The sequence below is a fragment of the Marmota flaviventris genome, chromosome 12, assembly GCF_047511675.1.
Source record: "Marmota flaviventris isolate mMarFla1 chromosome 12, mMarFla1.hap1, whole genome shotgun sequence".
Lineage (NCBI taxonomy): Eukaryota > Metazoa > Chordata > Mammalia > Rodentia > Sciuridae > Marmota > Marmota flaviventris.
Genome location: NC_092509.1, coordinates 21220141 through 21243488, shown reverse-complemented (window position 1 = coordinate 21243488; position 23348 = coordinate 21220141). Strand labels below are relative to the sequence as shown.

Genomic DNA, 23348 nt, shown 5'->3' with positions numbered 1-23348 from the left:
TTCTTATTTTAAATTCTCAGTGAAAGCAGAAACAGATAGTACCTCGTTCATTCACTTACTTTGTGGGGGAAAACACATCCATTTATGTGATGTTTAGTATAAGGATAAATTCACATATTGGCCAATACAAAAGTTATTTTGGAGTACAGTTTATTTTCAGCAATCTCAGTTACATTTAACTAATTCATTTATTATTCGCTATTGCCCATCACACACAATATGGTGTTAGACTCGGATAAGGAAAAAATGTTGTTTATAAGATACACATGCAAATCCCCAGAGCTCAACATACATTATTTAGATCTCTATAATTTACAAATAATATAACAGAAAATCATTACTTCTTGAAATATAATAGGTAACAAGAATTTCTGATTGCTTGTTACTACCTCTTGACATATGTTCCTACTTCTTCATTTGTATCTATATTAACAAAAATATTAGGAATGATAACAGTACATCTGCCAATATTTAAAACCTCAGGTCAACATGGATTGTCTAATCCCCTTTCAAACATCATCACATTCATTTCTATTATGAAGTAAATTTCTGATATGGAGAAGGGACATATATTCCTTGTTTATCCTCACTTATAATATATGTCTAATACCAGACCCCATAACTATAAAGCTTTTCAAAAAAGTAAAAATTTTTTTCATGCCTATCAATTCTCTTCAACAAATTTTTTCCTACACCTTTCTCATGCGTTTGAATCTCTCTTCTCAAAAACTACTTTATCCTCTGCATGGAGATGTCTACATTTTAAAACTCAAAACCAAATGTTCTCCCAACAGCATCAATGGAAGCCTTTTGACAAACAACTGCAGTGTTGGGGTTCTGATCAAAACTGCACCTAAAAGAGGGAAAGACTTGAAAGTAAACAAAGGCACATGTCTACCAAAGTTATTTACAGCTGCATGACAATATATCGAAAATTTCTGTTCAGGCCAATTTTCTGTAATTCATATTGTCTTCAGTCAACTCGAAATCAAAAACCTATCACACAAGTAGAAAGTTTTTAGCCTATGTAGACTGCATATTGCCAATTCTGGAAATCATATGAATCAGAGTGTTGCAGAAACATTTGAAATATCTGAGATTTTTCCAAAAGTTATTAAAGACATCAAACACAACACTCACATGGTCAATAAATATCAGGTGAAAATTTAAAAGAAATCATATTTCATATGTCATATATGGAAACTGCACCAACTACAGACAAAAAGAGATCTCAACAAGGAGCTGTAGCAAAATAATGTTATTCTAAGAGTTCGGTGTCATGTTTATGTAAGAGACCTCGAGAAATCTAGTAGTAACATTATGAAATATATAAGATAATTCAATAATTTTCAAGGATACAGTATGATTTATAAATCCCATCAATGGACAGTTAACTAAAACTCTAACAGTGATTTTGATCAATATTTTAAAGTCAGAAATTGCTAAAGTACTAATTACGTCCTGTTCAAAAAACAAAAGTGATCCAAGGATCACTTTCTTTAACTTTGAGATATTTTATACATAGAACCAAATTTAATGAATTACTAACATACTAAAAAATGGATATATAAATCTTTGTAATTTCCTTAAGAAATGGCAAGAGAGTAAAATGTAGATCATTTAACAATTGAGGAATTAGAAAAATAGCATTCTCTGAATTCTTCTTTGAAATTTTCTGTACATTTGGAAAGTCTCAAAATAGATATGATATTTAAAGATTATCAAAATTGTAACAACTGTATGAAAAAACATAACAGAATTTATACAAATGCCTTCAAAGATGAGTTTACTACAATATGTGTAAAGACAATATACATATTGGAAACTCATATCATATCATGTATTAGAATATTTAATAATTCAAAATGTAGTTTCTCTCTGAACTTATTGAGAGTTCCAATGCAATATTAAGCAAACAAAGAAAATCTTCATAGAGATCAATAAAGTAATTCTACAGTCTTCATAATAGAAAAGTAGATAGAAATGGAATTCATGTTGCTGGAAGTTAAGCTAGTCATTTAAACATTATGTGTGTGTTTGCATTTTTGTTTCATATGATGGTTACAAAAACTGCATTTGAATTATATGTGGAATTAAGTACTGTAACACATTTCAAAAGAAATGTAATAAAATACTGTAGAGTTCCCAACATAAATTAAAATATGAGACTCATCAACCATAAAGTCAAGGAATGAAGAGAAGGAACTTTGTTCATGAAAATATACAAAAGGAGAATAAAAGCACAAGTAGAATGTGGGAGACCATATTTCAACAAGTACATCTGTATTTGAAAAACAAAATCCAGAATATATCAATGTGGTCAATTGTTTGCAAAAATGTTCCTCCCAATAATTATTATCTCCCATCTCCAAGCTCTTTCCTAAGAGATGGTAACATTGTGTTGGCAGAAGCAGTGATGTGCCCATTCTTGACCTAGGCATGAGAGGATCTGCACCGACTTGGGACAGTGCTATGTTATGCGGTGAAGCCTAGGTCATCAGCTGGTGGGGAAGGAAGGGGAGCTGAGACACCCCTGACAACAGAGCAAGCAGGACTGATGCAGAGGGAGCACACTGTCCTGCACAGGCCCACAAGAGTTGATTACAAAACATGAGCAGTTAGGTAACTGAAAGACATTCAATGAGTTAAGGTCAAGCCACAGCAAAGAGTCAAAACATAGAATCATGAGATTAAACAAAGGTTCCTTGCATTAATCTCAATATGGAGTAGGTTTGTTTTACAACTGCTCTAAGTAATGGTTCAATAAAATTCTCCTACTAGAAAAGGAAAAGATCAACAAACCATTTAAATGGCGATGCATAAACTGAGAGTGGACAAGTGAAACAACTCAAAATGGATAAATATTAATATATATTGAGGATTTGGGGAAGTGTAAAATAAAATCATAATTCATAGAATAAAAATCACCCAATCCAAATTCTCATTTCTGAAAAAAAGGAAAAACTGTAAATCTGTCATGCACAAGGTTATATAAAACATAGCTAGCCATGGTGAAAACAAAATCTCTGTGCTTTATACAATCCTAATTTTAAATGTCCCATTTTGAAGGAAACTCACTTCTGAACGCACCTGAAAGACATCCTGGGGATATTGACTTGGCCCAGTAACATTCTTAGAGGTTTGAAAGAAGCACACATGTGAAGGACACTGTGTAAGAACCCACATTCCCACAGCCCTCTGCTCTACCTGAATGTTCTCTTTTATTTCAGTCTCCTTTAAACTCTGGGCCAGAACCACAAACCCTCGCTGCAGCTGGTAGCGGAGGGCAATCAGGGCTGGGATTCGCTTGTGCTTTTTTGCCAAGGCACCAAGAACGCGATCATGCAAGAGAACTGGGGGGCTCTGGTCAACCCTGGAAGGAAAGACAGAGATGCTGAAGCCCTAAGGCCAAGTTAGTTAGGAGGCTTTCATAAATTTCCCTTTGTGGGGGGGGGGATGTTGTTTACTGTGGGTTGAATCCAAAGGCTTTCTACCACAGAGCCTTAAGCCTAGTCCTTTTTATTTTGAGATAGATTGTCACTGAGTTTCTGACACTAGCCTCAAGTTTTGAAGTCTTCCTGCCTCAGCCTTCCAATTCACTGGGATGACAGCAAGCACCACTGCACCCACCCACAAAAGAGACTCAGTCTCTCTGGACCACTCTAAACAGGGATCCTCAAATGCAGTCCCTATACCAGCAGCATTAGTATCTTATGGGATCTTCCCAGAAAGGTAAATTCTCCGCTCTTCCAGGGTCAGTTGAGAGTGACCTTTTGAACTCTGAGTCTTGTAGGACTATAGATAATCCATCCTCAATGGCATTTGAGGTAATTCTCTGAGGTTCTCATTACCAATGTTTGTGTTGTTGAGTTCCAAGAGCACCATAGCAACCAGAACAATGTCTTTGGATTTGCAGAAGTCCAGCAGTTTCCTCTGGTTGTGATAAACATGACATTCTACCTGCAGTTGGACAAGGTAGAAGATATCTGGTTCTAATGTTAATGTGAAAACAAAATTGCAAATAAAAGAAACTAAATTTTTAAAGAATTCTATTTGGACATGATGTTGTGCCATAAATCAAGAATTTGATCAAAGACTCACAGAACAAGTTTGACAGACATTTGGTCAATATTCTGCAAGTGTCATTTGGGTAAATTGAGTCATCAAAAGAAAAAGAAAAAAACAGATTCCAGAACTCAAGGAGCTTAGAATAATTCCCCCCAACCATAATCTCTATTAACAAGTCCCAATTTGAACCAGTCAATGTGGGACAAAGGGACCTGACCTGAAAATCTCCCATCCGCAGGGCAGTAACTTGCACAGCGGAGACTTGAAAAATCTGAAGAAATCCCACTGTCAGTCAACACTCAAGAGGTGAACCTGGGCAGAGCTCTTAAAACATCCATGATACAACCAACAAGACTGGAAAGCAAGATGGGCATGCCATGCCCCTCCTCTCTGTGAAGATTCACTCTCTCTTTGGGGAGTTTCACCTTTTGCTTTCTAATCACCCCATGCCTGCTGCTCTAAGCATATCTGGTGCCATTCCAGTGTGATGCAAAACCCAGTAACTGAGGACCACTCTGGATGCCTTGGCTCCTCTGCAGGCCCTTGATCTGTAAGAAGGAACTCAACTCTACCTCCTAACTGACTGAAAATGAGAATGTAAAACAAATTAAATGATATATAAGACAGTTAAAAAAAAGAGGTTCAATGTCATGTGGAAAAGCTAAACTTTCTGTGTAAAAAGAGGTCAAGAAACATGAGAGAAGGAACATATGATCCTGTCCCATCCTGAGGATGGGAAGAACTACAAAATGTATTTCAGACACTTGAACACAGACTGTATTTAGATGATGTGAGAGACTTACAGCTACCTTTAGATGTAGTATTGTAAATGTGCTCCATGGTAGATCATCTTCATTCCTAGGATATGTTCCCTGAGCTCTCTAAAAGTGAATCTACAATTTACTTTGAAGAGACTTAGCAAAATATTAAACATATTTATGAAGATATACCTACGTAAATCAATATCTCACAGTGATCTGTAAAGTCAACAGTTTTAGACACATGATGGAAAATATGGATGTCCTGAGCAATTAGACAGACAAAAGAAATTAAAGGCATAAAAATAGGAAAAGAAGAACTTAAATTATCACTATTTGCAGATGATATGATTCTATACCTAGCAGACCCAAAAGTCTCCACAAAGAAACTATTAGAGCTAATAAATGAATTCAGCAAAGTGGCAGGATATAAAATCAACACGCATAAATCAAAGGCATTCCTGTATATCAGCGACAAATCCTCTGAAATGGAAATGAGGACAACCACTCCATTCACAATATCTTCAAAAAAAATAAAATACTTGGGAATCAACCTAACAAAAGAGGTGAAAGACTTATACAATGAAAACTACAGAACCCTAAAGAGAGAAATAGAAGAAGATCTTAGAAGATGGAAAAATATACCCTGTTCATGGATAGGCAGAACTAACATCATCAAAATGGCGATATTACCAAAAGTTCTCTATAGGTTTAATGCAATGCCAATCAAAATCCCAACGGCATTTCTTGTAGAAATAGAGAAAGCAATCATGAAATTCATATGGAAAAATAAAAGACCCAGAATAGCAAAAACAATGCTAAGCAGGAAGTGTGAATCAGGTGGTATAGTGATACCAGACTTCAAACTATACTACAGAGCAATAGTAACAAAAACAGCATGGTCCTGGTACCAAAACAGGCGGGTGGAGCAATGGTACAGAATAGAGGACACAGAAACCAATCCACAAAACTACAACTATCTTATATTTGATAAAGGGGCTAAAAGCATGCAATGGAGGAAGGATAGCATCTTCAACAAATGGTGCTGGGAAAACTGGAAATCCATATGCAACAAAATGAAACTGAATCCCTTTCTCTCGCCATGCACAAAAGTGAATTCAAAATGGATCAAGGAGCTTGATATCAAATCAGAGACACGCCAACTGATAGAAGAAAAAGTTGGCTATGATCTACATACGGTGGGGTCGGGCTCCAAATTCCTCAATAGGACACCCATAACACAAAAGTTAATAACTAGAATCAACAAATGGGACTTACTCAAACTAAAAAGTTTTTTCTCAGCAAAAGAAACAATAAGAGAGGTAAATAGGGAGCCTACACCCTGGGAACAAATCTTTACTCCTCACACTTCAGATAGAGCCCTAATATCCAGAGTATACAAAGAACTCAAAAAATTAGACCATAAGAGAACAAACAACCCAATCAACAAATGGGCCAAGGACCTGAACAGACACTTCTCAGAGGAGGACATACAGTCAATCAACAAGTACATGAAAAAATGCTCACGATCTCTAGCAGTCAGAGAAATGCAAATCAAAACCACCCTAAGATACCATCTCACTCCAGTAAGATTGGCAGCCATTAGGAAGTCAAACAACAACAAGTGCTGGCGAGGATGTGGGGAAAAGGGTACACTTGTACATTGCTGGTGGGACTGCAAATTGGTGCAGCCAATTTGGAAAGCAGTATGGAGATTTCTTGGAAAGCTGGGAATGGAGCCACCATTTGACCCACCTATTCCCTTTCTTGGTCTATTCCCTAAAGACCTAAAAAGAGCATGCTACAGGGACACTGCTACATCGATGTTCATAGCAGCACAATTCACAATAGCAAGACTGTGGATCCAACCTAGATGCCCTTCAATAGACGAATGGATAAAAAAAATGTGGCATTTATACACAATGGAGTATTACTCTGCATTAAAAAATGACAAAATCATAGAATTTGCAGGGAAATGGATGGCATTAGAGCAGATTATGCTAAGTGAAGCTAGCCAATCCCTAAAAAACAAATGCCAAATGTCTTCTTTGATAGAAGGAGAGTAACTAAGATCAGAGTAGGGACGAAGAGCAGGAGAAGAAGATTAACATTTAACAGGGATGAGAGGTGGGAGGGAAAGGGAGAGAGAAGGGAAATTGCATGGAAATGGAAGGAGACCCTCAGGGTTATACAGTGGAGGGGGTAGAGAGAGAGGAGGGGAGGGGAGGGGAGAGGTGGGGAGGGGGGATGGTGGAGGATGGGAAAGGCAGCAGAGCACAACAGACACTAGTATGGCAATATGTAAATCAATGGATGTGTAACTGATGTGATTCTGCAATCTGTGTATGGGGTGAAGGTGGGAGTTCATAACCCACTTGAATCAAAGTGTGGAATATGATATGTCAAGAAATTTGTAATGTTTTGAACAACCAACAATAAAAAATTTAAAAACAAAAGAAAATATGGATGTCCAGTATCACACTCTGAACATTTTTTGTATGTATAAAAAATTCATGATAAAAAAAATTCAGCATAAAATATTTTCAATTTTTAACTTTTTTATTTGTAATTTATAGTGCTCGACCTCTACACATGAATTCATGAATTTTATAAGTTGTGTTCCAACTATAAACCATTACTCTATGACTAAAAGTTGTCAAAAAGTAGAGCACAGAACCATGCACAGAATATATTGGTCTACACAGTTGATTTGATATCTGGAAGCATATAATAGCAAGTAAGAGGGGCTCAGGCATAAGACCAACTAATTGTACAATCAGCTAAAAGATCCTGAATGTGGTTTCATCCAGCATCACTATATCACCATACACAACTAACTTCCTCTAGTCCATTAACTCTCACAAGCTCTACTTTACTCTTCCTGTTAAGTGTTTTTGTGGGTCCAGAAGCTGAAATAAGAGATAACAAGGATGCAGGCACCCAACCTCCACACAAACCCTGACCACTGATCTCCTATTTTCCCTCTTTTCTTGCTCACTGCCCATTCCTATGTACTGGCCCTCTTTGCTACACACAATTCCCTCCACAGAACATTCACCCATCCAGTCTCAGGTTATTCTTCATTGCTCAAGTACAAGCTCAACTTTACCCTGAAGTCTAATGAAAAACCACTCTCCTCCTAAATCACCTTTATATACCAGATGCTCCCTTAAACTGGGTACTATGACCATCCCCTCATTTTCAATAAGAATTCAAACAACAGACATGAAATTGAGAATCTTCCACACCCTACAAGATAGTGGCACTAAATCTAGATACTTTTGTTCACAACGACAAATGAACTGGGGGGAAAATGGATGTCTGGCAGTACTGTAAAGACAAGGAAATGAAACAGAAATGGCAGTGAGGCTCAGGGCTCTTACCTGGTTGCAAATAGCTTATACTGAGACCTGGTTTATTCAGGATCATCTCCAGCTGCTTGCAGTTAAAGTGGGACACTCCGATGGACCTGGCGAATCCTGCATCTTTGCACTTCTCCATGGCCTTGGGAGGAAGGGGTTGGGAAGAAGCATTTGTACAATGGACTATGTCAATATACAGGCAAGATAGAACTGTTAAGAGGACACTGTCAAGATATGACAACAAAGCTTACGAATTGATTATTAACAAGAGAAAAAATGGTAAAGATAATAGGGTAAGGTACTGAGAGCCAGAAAAGGAATTCCTGTGTCCTTGGGAAATCAGACATCACTGCATGTGGAAGCAGGAGCTGCATGTCCTCACTGTCCTCAGTTCTTCTCCTCTATTTCCCTCGGTCATATTCCAGTAATGTGTTCCTCCCCACCACCTAATAAAAAATCTATTCTAAACATAATGATTTCTAGACCCACAATTTCAGGAGAAAGCATACCTCACTGTCACCCTGTGGGCTTCCTGTGAGATCATTAATTAAGGCACTCACCTCCCATACAGCACAGAGATCCAGTGTGTCATATATTAATTTTCCATTTTCATTTTTTTGGATAAAACTCTTCTCCTGGCTGCAATAGAAGTGATCATAACAGCAATCTCACCTAATTCATATGTCCATGCACAACAAGGCTTCTAGAAACACTTAGAAGATGGGAGACTAAAGCTCCTTGAAACACATGGAACAGCAGTCTATATTCATCTATTTCCAAATTCTTTACATGTGGAGGTGTAAGGAATACCTTCAGGTGCTTAGTTTCCTCTATTCTCTTACATCATATAATGTGTACATTTAATTTTATTTGTATATATGTATGTATTTATACATACACACATGTATAATTAAATAAGATATTCTCACGTCTCCTAATGGGGTCTTCTAATAGCTTATGTTATTTTTCCTATCCCTAGATATTGCCCTAGGGAAATGTGTCTCTTTCTCTGGGAAAGTCACTGGTTGCATGGGCTTGATCTCCAGCAATGATGAATTTCAGTGATGACACAGGCTGAAGAGTGGTCTTGATCTACCTGGACACATGTGGATCTAAGAATATGTACGTGTACCAAAGATGGTCATTCAAGTTTCAATTCAAATTTGATTTGATGCTGGAAGATGAAGAGTCCTTATCAAATATTAATGACCTGAAACTTGAACAGCCCCAAAGTCATATTTCCCATCAGTGGAAAAGGCTAAGGCAAAAAGCAAGCAAATCTCTAGTAATGCAGACACAATGGATAAATAAACAGAGAAGATTCTGAGGATTACTTATAATCTTTCCAAACAAGAATGGACCAGTGCTGGTCAAAGAAAAGTGGACCAACATCGGTTAAAAAGGGAAATGAAACTAGATTAATATATTACCCATATTTGGAGGATTTGTTTAACTTCATATTGAGACATGCATGTATCTATGCATTAAAAATGGTGATCACAAGGAAGTTAGTCTCTTCAAGACTTGGGTTTTCATCCATCAGATCTATTCATGTAAACGGCATTGTATTTTTGTCTATTATTAGTCAATCAATTGAACTATGCATGAAATTAAAAATGACATAAAATTTTTATCAGATAATGACATTATGTAATCTCTGATTTATGTTCATAGATATTACAAAGCTATTGTTAGTCTATCTCATGCATTCACTTCATAAAATAAGAATTAGTATTTTTTATTTAAAGAACTGAAGGAAAACAGATTTTGAACATCTTAATAAACAAGACACTTTAGCTATATCTTGTTTACTACAAATAGAAATGTCCTACATTATTCTTTGATAATGAAAAACGAAATGTTGATATTCAGAATGATGACAAAAATTTAAAAAGTCAATCAGGAGCCAATGAGTCCAAAATCTGCTCATAATTCTGATTCCATAAGCAATACAAAATCATACAGCTGATTGGAGAGTCAGAACCTTAAAGAACTTTAAAGTCATAAATTTGTAGACTCTGAGTAGGAATACATAATCTTTCTCTGCTTTTTTTTAAAAAAATTGTTTTTTAATTGTTGATGGACTTTTATTTTAATCATTTATTTATATGCAGTGCTGAGAATCAAACCCAGTGCCTCACACATGTGAGGCCAGCACTCTGCCACTGAGTCACAACCTCAGCCCCCTTTCTCAGTTTTTGATACTGTATTTTTTGATACTGTATTTATAAACATTGTACAAATAATCAAATAATTTCTAAATAATTTAGGAAATGGGTAAAGATTGATTTTTAATGTCATGTGCAGAAGGAGTGACCTCTCAATCTCAAATTTTTTTCCATGTCTTGTGTTAGTGCTATATTTGTGGTAATGACCTCAAATCTACTTTGTCTGGGATTCTCCTAGTTAATGACAAAAAAAATTATGTGCCACCCATCCTGCAGATAAAGTGATAATTTGAAAAATGTACAAAGAACTCAAAAAGATTCACAACAACAACAACAAAAAATCAATGAATGGGCAAAGGAGCTATGTCAAAGAAGAGGTACAGTCAACAAGTACATGAAAAAATATTCAGCATCTCTAGTACTTAGAGAACCGCAAATTAAAACTACACTGAGATTTCCCCTAATTCCAGCAAAAATGGCAACTCTCTAGAATACAGGAACAATAAATGTTGGTGAAGATGTAGGAGAAAAGGTACACCCATACGTTACTGGTGGAACTTCAAACCGATGCATCCATTCTGGAAAGCAGTATGGAGATTCCTCAAAAAACTAAGAATGGAACCACATTTTGACACTGATATATGGCTTCTTGGTATATATGCAAATGAGTGTAAATAAAACAAAAGGTGACAGAAGGTGCAGAGGCAGAATGGCAGAAAGTCTCCTTATCAAAGCTGCCAGTTTTATTTATATCAATAGGTTACATTGGGTCCCTGGCATCAGTAGTACATTATTGTCCATGTGTCACTAGGCAGGTTACAGAGTTAGCAACATTATGCAGCTTATTAGTCAATTACATGCTTTAGTTTAAATGTGCAATGTTAGGAACTTTGTGTAGCTCTCAAGAAAGTCCATTGTTACTGTTCTGTGGACAGATTCTGGCATAGCAGAGCTTGGTAAAATATTGTGGTTGTCTAACGAGAGTTTCTTTGTACCTGAGATCAAGGTCTAGCACAGAACTCCTCATTAAGGGTATTGGTACAAAAGCTAGGCATCCGTGTCCTTGCACAGCTAGGCATTATGTGCCTTTGCAGAGAAAATTTCCCAGCTGCTAGGCATCCTGTACTTTTGTACAGAATCTTTCCCAGCCACCAAGCATGCTACAGCCATGAAGTCATCAGAGACCCCAATCCCAAACACACAACCCTTACAAAGGAGCTCAAATTAGCATACTGCAATGTTGCAGCTACATCAGTGTTTATAGTAGCTAAATTAACAATAGATAAACTATGGAACCAACTAGGTGTCCTTCACAGATGAATGTCCCGCAGTCTGGCTGGGCAAATAACCAGGAGGTGACAAGAAACTTGTGAAGACTGAAACAGTGGGAGCCGCTTTATTACGGGACAGCAGAGGTATATATCCCCAACTAATTACACACAGCTTAACTTAACTAACATCATCTAGATACAGTAGTCAGTCATTAAGGAATCTTCATCATCTTAATGGCGCGCTGGCGTTACTTCACAAACCACTCCTCCTGGCAAATTGCCAGGGGCCATCTTGACTTGGTTGTGGCCCTCAACATCTCCCCGCTTCTGTTTAATTAAACAACAAGTATGTGGCTCAGGGACCTAGCCTGTTTTAGGTTGTCCAATACTACATATGGTCCTTACCCATCATTGGATGGTCTGACCTCAAATCGTCAGCCTCCTGTCTTAGGTTGGTACCATTGTAATTGAATCTTACCCATCTTTGACTACCGGCCCAACACACTTAGCCATACTTGTGGATAATGACCATAGTGGTTTTTACACATACACCACAAACAACCCGACACAAGCAGAAAGGAGGAGGATACAAAATGCTATGATATCAAGCCATTGACTGCTCCAAGTGAGAGATCCCTGGAAAAACTGTACCACAGATGACACCATCAGCAAAGATACCCTTGTACTAATTACAATTTGTTGTATCAGTTCATAATGCATATAAGTGATACACAGTCCAGGTAAGTTCTGCAAGCAGCTTAAAGCAGAGGAATCCATTAATATGTCTATTTCTTCTTGAAGTAAATATTAATGCAACAGTTTGTACAGTTTTGTGTCTTAACTATCGCAGAAGCTGTTGTAGCAGCAGCAGAAACAGCAATAGCTGTGATGATGGTAGCTGTATTTCCGAAGTCTCATTTGGATTTCAGTAATTTACATTTGAAATAGGCCTTAATGGTGCTCATTATTCATTAGCCTCCAGGTGTGGGAGAACCATTATTGCAGATGTAAGGATCTTTTTGGTCTGTAGAAATCAATTTAGTTAGTCTCTCTGGAATCCAAATTGGCTGCTGTTCTCTCTGTGGAAACAAACAAACAGACCCCCCGACTCCAAACAATCACTGGGTCAGGACTTTTAATGATAATAACTGTAAGCTGATGCAGCTGTGGTGAAAGCTGTTGAAAACTGGAGTTCAGCTGTTATGGATTTGAGATATTGCTAACCCTGCATTTATCCACAGGAATAGTGAGGAGTCCCATGGCAGCACCTGCAGCAAATAGGGAAAAACTGACGACTCATTAGTTATTGGCATTGGAAATGGCCAAACTTCAGGGATGCCGGGCGCATCTTCTGCTGCAGGCTGTAGCGTCCCCAGGCTGCCCCAGACGGCCCCAGGGAGTGTCCCGGACTCAAACTGCCACCGGGCACAGGGAGCAAGAGCCTGCGAGACTGTGCCTCCAGGTCAGGTCTGGGTTTGGGCTCGGGGCAGTGGCGTCCCGCCCCCCAGGTGGGGGCGGGGAAGGGTTGGTGGCCTCTGCTGCCCCTTGGAAAGTTCCTGCTGCACTGTGACTGGCTTGCTCACGCAGCAGTCGCCGCGCCGCTTCACGCACCCTCAGGTAACAAAAAGTATTTAGTTACTACTACCTTTTGTTACAACTCCTTCCCTGATAGTCCTTCCTCCTCTAAACTTTATTCCTCTTTCTGACTAGAGTTCCTGGGCTTTTATCAACGTATGCCCTAACTGTTCTTGGTTTTACTGGGGTGCCTCCTTCCTTCAGCAATTTACTTAACACTCTTTCAGTTTGGTTCCACCCAACTTCTGATCCCATATTTCCATAACAAAGACAATACAGCACACCAAGACAAAATAAGACAAAAACACACTGTATCAATCTTCCCCATTTTCTTGAAATGGCCATCCTTCCTCTCTCCCTATCTGCTTCTAGGGACGAGCAGCTTTGCTCCTGTCCTATCTATTTCTAGGGACGGGCAGCTTTCCTTGTCACTTACCCCCAAGCATCCCGGGGCTCCCCATATGGGCCACCATCTGCCGCAGTCTGGCTGGGCAAATAACTGGGAGGTGACAAGCAAATTGTAAAGATTGAAACAGCAGGAGCCGTTTTATTACGAGACAGCAGAGGTATATATACCCAACTAATTACACACAGCTTAACTTAATTAACATCATCTAGATACAGCAGTCAGTCATTAAGGAATCCTCATCATCGTAATGGCTCTCTGGCGTTACTTCACAAAACACTCCTCCTGGCAAACTGCCAGGCGCCCTCTTGACATGGTTGTGGCCCTCAACATGAATGGATAAAGAAAATAAGGTATATCTGCACAAAGGAATATTACTCAGACATAAATAGGAATGAATTTATGACATATGTCAGTAAATGGATGGATCTGGAAACTATCATGCTAAGTAAAATAAGCAGGTCCAATAAAGGTCAAATGTTCTGATATTTGGATGCTAACACCTACAGGGGGGAAAGGAAAGGAAGAATAAAACTTCAGAGGATTAGACAATGGGGAATGAAGAAAAGGGAAGGGGAAAGGGAATGGGAAAATCAGTGGAATGAATTTGACTTAACTTTACTATATTCATATGTGAATACATCAAAATGAATCTCTATATCATGTACATCCACAAGCCTGGGATCCTAATTAGGAAAAGATGCACTCTATGTTTGTATCAACATGTCAAAATAGACTCTGCTGTTGTGTATAGCTAACTAAAAAGAACAAATTACAAAATCAGATTAAAACCTTTCTCTTCTTGGTGACAGGGATAGAACTGAGGGCACTGTGGAAAGGATAAGTATCACTCATCCCACCAGGGTTCACAGACAAAATCTCCTGAGGAGGAGAAAGCCCTGCTTGGCAAAGCAGTGTGAGGGAGGGAGGTGCTGTGGTTCAGCCTGTCACTGCTGGACCCTCCCCATAGGCATTTCTCAATAAGGACACTTTTCTTGAATGCACTCTCCAGGTATTCTTTTGGTCTTTTAGAAACTATGCCACTGCCCTGACACAACTGGACTATGAACATGGCTACAGAATACACAAATAAACTCCACTGTCTGTACCCTTTAAGGACTTTTAGTATCCTTGTGCATTATAATAATGTAAAAAATAAAAGTTTACAGATGCCAGTCAGGGGTAGGATTAATAATAGGCTCTTGAACAAAGAGAAATGTGCTATGTGACCTCTGGCTCTCTGACTGTATATCTATATGACAGAGCTAAACACTTGCTGGAAATACACACACACACACACACATTTGAATACACACACACCTATGTATGTATGTGTGTGTGTGTTTAATATATATATATATATATATATATATTCAAAGGATATAGACTTACAAATAAGAAATTATATTCTTCTTTTAAGGGATTATTCATATAAGCATCAGCCCTTAAAGCTAAATCAGTCTCTTTTGTGCAAAATATAATGAATGGAAATGGCAATTATTGCATAATCTATAAAATTTGGAAGATGATTTGAAAGTTTATTTGTTGAATATTAAAAAGGCAAATCAAACTGCTCTTTTCTGTTTTAAATTTATCAGAAATTTATTTTTCCAGGAAATCAAAATGAATGTGATTCTGTTCCTATTGCCTCTGCTGATTCTACCCCTGAATTTCTCAGGTATAAGGGCACGTGGAGTAACACTTGCACCCTTCATGAGACTTTGCCCTACAATCTACCAAGTCCTGGCATGGGTCTTCACAATTGCTCTCTGGATGTTTCCTTAACTCTTGCAGAAGCAAAAAGTTCAAATTCAAACTTCAGAGAACTTGACCCCTGTCAAATAATTGAGTGGTCACAGGGTGATATTTGAATACAAAATTCTTTCTAGTCTAGTGAACTTAGCTCACTCCACTTCAGAGGGTCATCTGTCAATATAACACACATGAATGATGACCAATAATTCACAAATACCCTTCTTAGGTCCCAGTTTGACTTATCAGAATGTTATATTATACATTCATATAAATTTACTACAGTTGAGAGCACATGGAAAATCCTACTCAGCTCATGTCCACCATTTCTATGAGATGCTGCAGGCTACCTCAGAGCAGAAAGGAAGGAATCCTCATCATTTATCTGTGCTTCTCATCTTCTGTACCTTTTGCTACACAGACATCTCTGGATCTTGCCTTTTGGGAAGGAAAAAAGATTTTCTGAAGTATGGAAATAAACAGAAACCAGTACTAATGCAAACCGAGTGCTGACATTCATCTTTTAGTGCTTGAATAGATTGAAATCAGACAAAGATGTAGAGCAATGTCTGACCATTGTCTATCCTGTGCATGGAATAGCTCTAGCCTGAAGAAAGAGAGTATATGTGAGTCCTTCAGAGTCACATAAGGAACAAGTAACTTGGCAACTTAGATTGGATTCCATTTATATTGTCTCTACTTTCTTATGAGCCCTCAACCCAACCCCTTACTGTTACCTCTTGAGGCTTATAGGTGCAAAAGCCCCGCCCAGGAATGAAGTGACCATCATTGAGCTCTACATACTGATGTTTGGAATTCATTGCCTGTGACTCCTTTACCAACTCTCTAGGATAAACATGTCTATAATGAGAAGTAATCACCTGCTTTTATATTTACATGACCAATGTGAGGGAGTCAGGTGCTGTCTGTTCAGACTGTCACTGATGGACCCTCCCTATAAGCATTTCTCAATAAGGTCTTTTGCCTATTTGGAGTCTCCAGGTATTTTCTCTGGTCTTTTGGCAACCTATTCCACTGCCCTGGCACAACAGGACTATGAATATGACTGAAGAATGCATAGATAAACTACAATGTTCATGCCATTTAGGGACCTTCATCATCTTTGTGTGTTATTAAAAACTGAAAAATCAAAGTTCCCAGATGCCAACCAGGGGCCAGGTTGATAACAGGCTCTTGAACAAAGAGCAATATGCTGTGTAACCTCTGACCCACACCTGTAACTACATATGATGGATCTAAACACTGGCTGGAAAAATATGTATAGTGTGAGGATATAGATTTACAAAAAAGAAAATGTACTCATGTGGTAAAGAATTATTCACATTAGTGTGAGCCCTTAATGTTAATTCACACTCTTTTGTGAAAGATATAATAAGAGTGAAAATGACAATTATTTCATGGTCTGCAAAGTTTGGATAATGATTTGAATGTTCATTTGGTAAAGTATAAAAAGGCAAATAAGACACACTCTTTTATCTTCTTAAATTTTCGGAATATTTCTTTTTCCATGAAATCAAACTGAATGTGATCCTGGAACCTACCTCCCTCTGCTGAAACCAGCCATGAATTGCCTAAGTGTCAGGGCACATGAAGTATGCCTGAAGCCCTAGTGGTCCACTTTATGCCACTTTGTCCTACAATGTAAACATGTCCTATCATGTCTCTGGATTTTTCCTTAAGTCATGCAGAAGAAAAATACTATATCCAAAGTTCAGCATACTAATCGCTTATCACACAATTAAGTGTCCAGAGTACAAAATTAATTCCCCTCTAGTGAACTTAGCTCACTCCTCTTCAGATTGTAATTTGTCAATACAGCACATATTAACGATGACCAATAATTGAAAATATCTGTCTTATGTGCCACTTGACTTTTCAGGATGTTATATTATACATTCAGCTAAATTTCCTGCAGTTTGAGAGCACATGAAAAAATATATTCAGCCAAGGTGCAGCATTTTCTATGAGATGCTGAAGACTTCCTCACAGTGGAAAGGAAGTTATCCCCATCGTTTATTCTGTGCTTCTTATCTCAAGTACATTTTGCTAATCAGATTTTTGTGGACCTTGCTTTCTTGAAAGGAAAAAAAAATTGCAAACTATAGAAATAGAGAAACCAGTCCCAGTGAAAACCAATTGCTAAACCATCATTCCAGCAAATTGGTAAATACTCTGTAGGGGACCACACCATCAGTGATGTAGAGCATTGTCTGACCATTGTCTACCCCACACATGGAATAGCTTTCACCTGGAGAAACAGAGAACCATATAAGCCCCCCAGAGTCATATAGGAAGCAAGTATCTTGACAACCCAGATTGGATTCCATTCATCCTGTGTCTACTTTCTTTGGAACCCTCAATGCAATACCCTACTGTTACCTCTTGAGATTTATAGGTGCCAAAGCCCCATCCAGGAATGAAGTGACCATCATTGGGCTCCACATACTGATGTTTGGAATTTATTGCCTTTCACATCTCAGCCTAAGTTCTGCTTCTTTTTCTGCCTTCACAGGGCAATAAATAATGGGATTCACATCCCCTACTGCCTGTCTAATGATTATCCAATTCTATTTGCTGTCTAATATTGATCCAATATTGTATAGGAAGATTGAGATTAAAAGAATATTCCATAATGAGAAGAGAATTTGAAACAGTTCTCTTATTTCATATGGAAAAATTTTAAATGATTTACTACACAGTAATAAAAGCAAGTTTTTAATAATTTTTCTCTTACAATATTATCATGCATTATGATAAGAGATGGAACCATATTGACCATTTGTTAGCCTGGAAACCTCTCATCCCTCCTCTTTTTTATTTTCATTGGTTCTGGTGTGGGAATTTTTTTTCTCATGATGAAGCCCCTTCTTGATCATAATTATGAGAAATGATGAATGAATCATGCACCATGCACACAAAGAATTTTTAGAAAAGGATTATGGAACAATTATTGAAGCCTCATAAAATTAACCAAATGTTAAAAGGAAAAAGAGGTATCCTCTTTAATTTTCTCACTGGTAAATATGTTTCCCATAACTTTTCTACCAAGTCCCAAGAGGATGCAGTACTGACAAGTGTGCAGTAACGTCTGCACTCACTGTGACATTCTGCTCAGGGAAAGACAAATGATTACAGTCACAGGAAGTCAGTATGCACTAGGTAACCAGAGACTAAATTAAAGTTCATTATATAGCTTTAATCTGTTAGGTGAATTTGAGAAAACCATTAATATGCATGATGCAAAATGTAGACACTTTATATGATTTATGACCTTGTTCAACATTATCCCAAAAAGAAAAAAAATGGAAAAATCTTATATTAATATAAATTTTGGAATACCTGTGTAAATATGGATGCACTGATAAGGTGGAATATTTGATGAAATTAAAAAATCTAAAATAAATGTTTATTAATATAAACTATCAAATATAGGAATAAGAGCTTTAAATTAAGTTAAAAGAGCAGGGAATATATTATAATCAACAACATAATAAGTGTATAAAATATGCATATTACTAAAGGAAAGACTACAAACTATAAGTATAAGTAATATAAATTTTGGAATAGCTGTGTAAATGTTGATGCACTTGATGATGTGGACTATTTGAAGAAATTTAAAATCAAACATGAATGTTTATTAATATAAATTATCAAATATAGGAATACGAGGTTATAATTAAAAGAGCAGGGAATGTATTATAATCAACAACATAATAAGTGTATAAAATATGCATGATACAAAAACTATAAGTACTCATTCTCTTTGAATAGTGAGAATAGGCTGGATCTCCTACATGCATTTTAATCACCTGAATTTTTTTGTCACCATCATAATTTGAAAACAGTGATTTATTGTATAAATTGAAAAGCTCTGCCTGTAACACAGATCCTATTTCTTGTGGTTTTGATTTTATTAAGATAATCCATTTCTCAATCACCCATTATTTGAAAAAATGAACTATCTAACTCCACACAGAAGCAAATATACAGAATTTAAAAGGACAGTTGAGCATCTATCAAATTTTGATCCTCACAGAAAGCATCAAAGGTGAAAATTTTTTAAAAATAGCATTCTCATTTGCAAAATATATTCTGAATCTTCTTATTTTGCTTTCTAATAAAAATGTCCACTGTTGATGAATGACTAGTGTGCAATAAACAGGTGCCAATTCACGTTACTTAGTGAAGGAAAATTAACTGAGAGCTCTAGGACATTATTTTGCAAGATGCAACAGAAGCTATAGGGTCTTTCTGAAAAGAGGGCTCTGAGTGATTTCTCAGTTTGTTTTTCAGTTCACTACAATTAACGTTTCACTTTTGTATTCTAAGAAAAGTATTTACTTATAGAAGGTGAGAAGCTCTGACCCTGAAAATTGAAGAGAAAGGAATTTCCTGGCAGAAAACCAGCCCTTGCTCAAAGTGCTTTTGCTCAGTACCACAAACGTCACTGGAAGCCCCCAGTTTTGTTTGTTATAATTCCATTTACTATTAAAATTCTGCCTTGCAAACTTGGAATATGGTCTCTCCTGACTTTACCTGGGTTGCAATACCTGGGCATTGTCACAAGCACTTGTCTCTCTGAGCTCAGAATGTTCTTTGGCACTGATCCTAGTCTATAGCTGGTCTACTTGGACATGGTACCATGTGCCCAAGACTCTACCTTGCTGTCCTGGACATAGAACCACAAACCTTTGCTCCACATCCACCGAATCTCGCTAGTCAATGACTCACCAACATCTATGGTCAACTCTGTTTCTTTATACAATCTTAGGTTTTTTTTTTTTTTTTTTTTTTTTTTTCATTTTTGTTTTTGAGAAGTTAAAGGCAAATTTCAATCACAGAAAAAGTGAAATGGCAAGATTACAGAAATAAAATGTTATGGCCATATGTAAATATCTCTTATATAAGGAATTTATAACAGTCATAAACAATTCATGGATCTTCAAATGACAAATTCTAAAGAGCTCTTCTGTGTCTAAAATATATCTGGCCATTCCTGCATTGAGAGATATTTTACTCTATCCTGGAACAAACCCTGTGCTATTAAATCTGAGAACTAAAAGAGTTGTTCCTATATTATATGCATATACTTGCATCCGAAATCAGGTGAGAAGTGAACCCAGCATTTCTTTTTTTATAAGTAATTATATTGAGATCATGGTATCTCTGATAATGTTTGGCAGATATGAAAAGAAGAATCAGAAATCTCACAGTTGATAGCTGAGACCTTGGGTGGCCTCTCTGGTCACCAGTCCCAGATTCCACTGAAACACACTCTTTCCAAATTCGCTGATCCATTGAGGTTGGCCTGCTGTGCACATCCATGATGATCAGCACGGATGCTTAAAAAGGGCTCCAAGGGGAAAACAGATGACTTCTACCTTGGGATTTCAAGGTCTAACTGGGAATATACAAAAACAAATTATTAACTCAGGCTTATCACAATTTGTCTGAAATGGTAGGACAGGTGTCATGTTGTAACTATGCTGCAGAAAAATCTGAAAATAGCAGGCTTTTTTTTTATTATTCTCCATACTATGGAAGTTTTCTGTCAGAAATGTAAATATCCAACAATAAGAAAATATTAAGTTTATGAAAGCTAATAACTCCAAGTGAGAACCATGCTTGACATTACAAAGATCAATAACCAAAAAGGCACAAGCTGCTTTTATTTTTGTTGTGTAAGGTGTTGAAGAATGTAATATTGAAAATTGCTGAGCTCTGATGTTTTCAGTTCAGTTGTAAGACATAAAAATTTAACTCAACTTGTTTGAAAGTTTGAGGAAATTGATGCAGATCGCTAGCTAATTTGGGGGCAATAAACAATTGGTTTCCTAATGATTCTATTAGGAATATTGATTAGTACATAGGTATTATGGGAAAGTGTAGTACTAGGTCATTTATTGAAGATCTTTCTGCTTTTTTTCAAAGAGACCTTCAATATCTATATCATGAGGTCTAGAAACACAAATCTTCCATGTCAGACTCCAAGTGGAAACCACGTCTGTCAAACTGCAATCCTCTCTGGCTGCCATCAACTTGACTTTGTTACCTTACCCACTTCTTGGTACACTCCTTTCATTCTCTTAGCTTAAATTTCTGCCCTAGATATGTGACATCACCTGTCCTTCTTCATGCAGACACCAGAAGCTCCCCAGTTGTTTGGCTTTTTCCTAAGAATTTCTACTCATGCCTAGAGTATACTTGAGGTAACCCAGGTAAAATCTTAACTGTGACCATGCCATGTTAAGCAGGTTGCTTGCTCTGTAGCTTCTACTATGTTTCCATGCATCAATTTGTGATCCATCTGAATTACAACAATCATTGGGTCTCTCTTCTTTCCTCTGAAAAGTTCTGAAGTGTTAACATTGTGTTAAATAATATTCATCTATTGAAGGACACCTAGGTTGGCTCCATGGTCTAGCTATTGTGATTTGAGCTGCTAATAAACATTGATGTGACTGTGTCACTATAGTATGCTGATTTTTAAGTCCTTTGGGTATTAACCAAAGAGTGAGAAAGATGGGTCATATGGTGGTTCCATTCCCAGTTTTCTGAGGAGTCTCTATACTGCTTTCCATAGTGGTTGCACCAATTTCCTGTCCCACCAGCAAAGTATGAGTGTACCTTTTTCACCACATCCTCGCCAAAATTTATTGTTGCCTGTATTCTTGATAATTGCCATTCTGACAGGAATGAGATAAAATCTTAGAGTACTTTTGATTTGCATTCACTTTTCTCTAATTGATAGAGATGTTGAATACTTTTTCATATATTTGTTGACCAATTGTATTTTTTCTTCTGTGAAGTGTCTGTTCAGTTCCTTAGCCCATTTATTGATTGGGTTAAGAAAATGTGGTATATATACTCAATGGAATATTATTTAAATATTTTAATAATATTTAAAGAAGAGTGAAATTATGGCATTTGCCAGTAAATAATTAGAGCTGGAGAATATCATGCTAAGTAAAATAATCCAATCCCACAAAACAAAAGGCTGAATGTTTTCTCTAATATACGGATTCTAATTCACAATAAAGCCGGGGGCACTAGGGAAAAATATTGTTACCTTAGAATAGGTAGGGTGAGTGATGGGAAGGGAGGTTAGGGGATGTGAGGATAGGAAAGTTAGTAGAATGAAACAGACATCATGTGACTACATGACCGATATGATTCTGCAACATGTATACTCAGAAAAATAAGAAGTTATATTCCATCTATGTATGATATATCAAGGTGCATAAATGCATTCTACTGTCATCTATAACTCATTAAAACAAATGTAAAAATTTAGAAAACAAAATAATAGAGTAAATGAAAGTTGGCAAACTCCTCTCACTCTCTTATGATTCTCCTATAACAGACCTACTGCTGGGTGAGGCCTATGCTGTTTACCTATTGATCTGTCCTTGTACCAACTATCTGGGAGAAACATGTCTCTAATGAGAACTAATCATTTCATGGCTATTTATATTGACCAATTCACTTAAACCTAAGTCTTCAACCAAAAGACTCATACACATTTGGTTGAAATAAAACTTAAGCTATCACAAGATTTTAAGTTTCCCAAGCAATTCAAAGTCTAGGCAACACTGGAAAAAAATGAAACATAAATAAATAAATCATTGCTCTTTCATTATGACTTCAGTGACTGAGATGGTGGTCTCTCCAACATCTCTTTCACCCAGGTTATTTGTGAGTCAGTCATATTAATTCCATTGCCATTAACATATGGTCACTGTTTCAAAGGGACTGTGACCCAGTCCTAGTCAATGCCACATGAGATAGATCCTGCTAGGGGCTTCTCTGCAAGTATCCCTCTGGTGTAAGAAGGCAATTTTAATAAGAGCTGGCTCCTTTTCCTAAATTGGATATTGTGCTGCTGTGCTGGGTGCTCTGCTCCCAGCCTAATGATGTCAACACACAGAAGAGGGAAGGGCCAGGAGTAGATTGGAGAACTTCTAGAC

General features: G+C 37.2%; 1 pseudogene; it reads right to left on the bottom strand.

The window, feature by feature from the left end:
• Positions 1-942: 942 nt before the first annotated feature.
• LOC139707789 (aldo-keto reductase family 1 member C1-like) lies at positions 943-13923 on the bottom strand (annotated as a pseudogene).
• Between the last annotated feature and the right edge of the window lie 9425 nt (positions 13924-23348).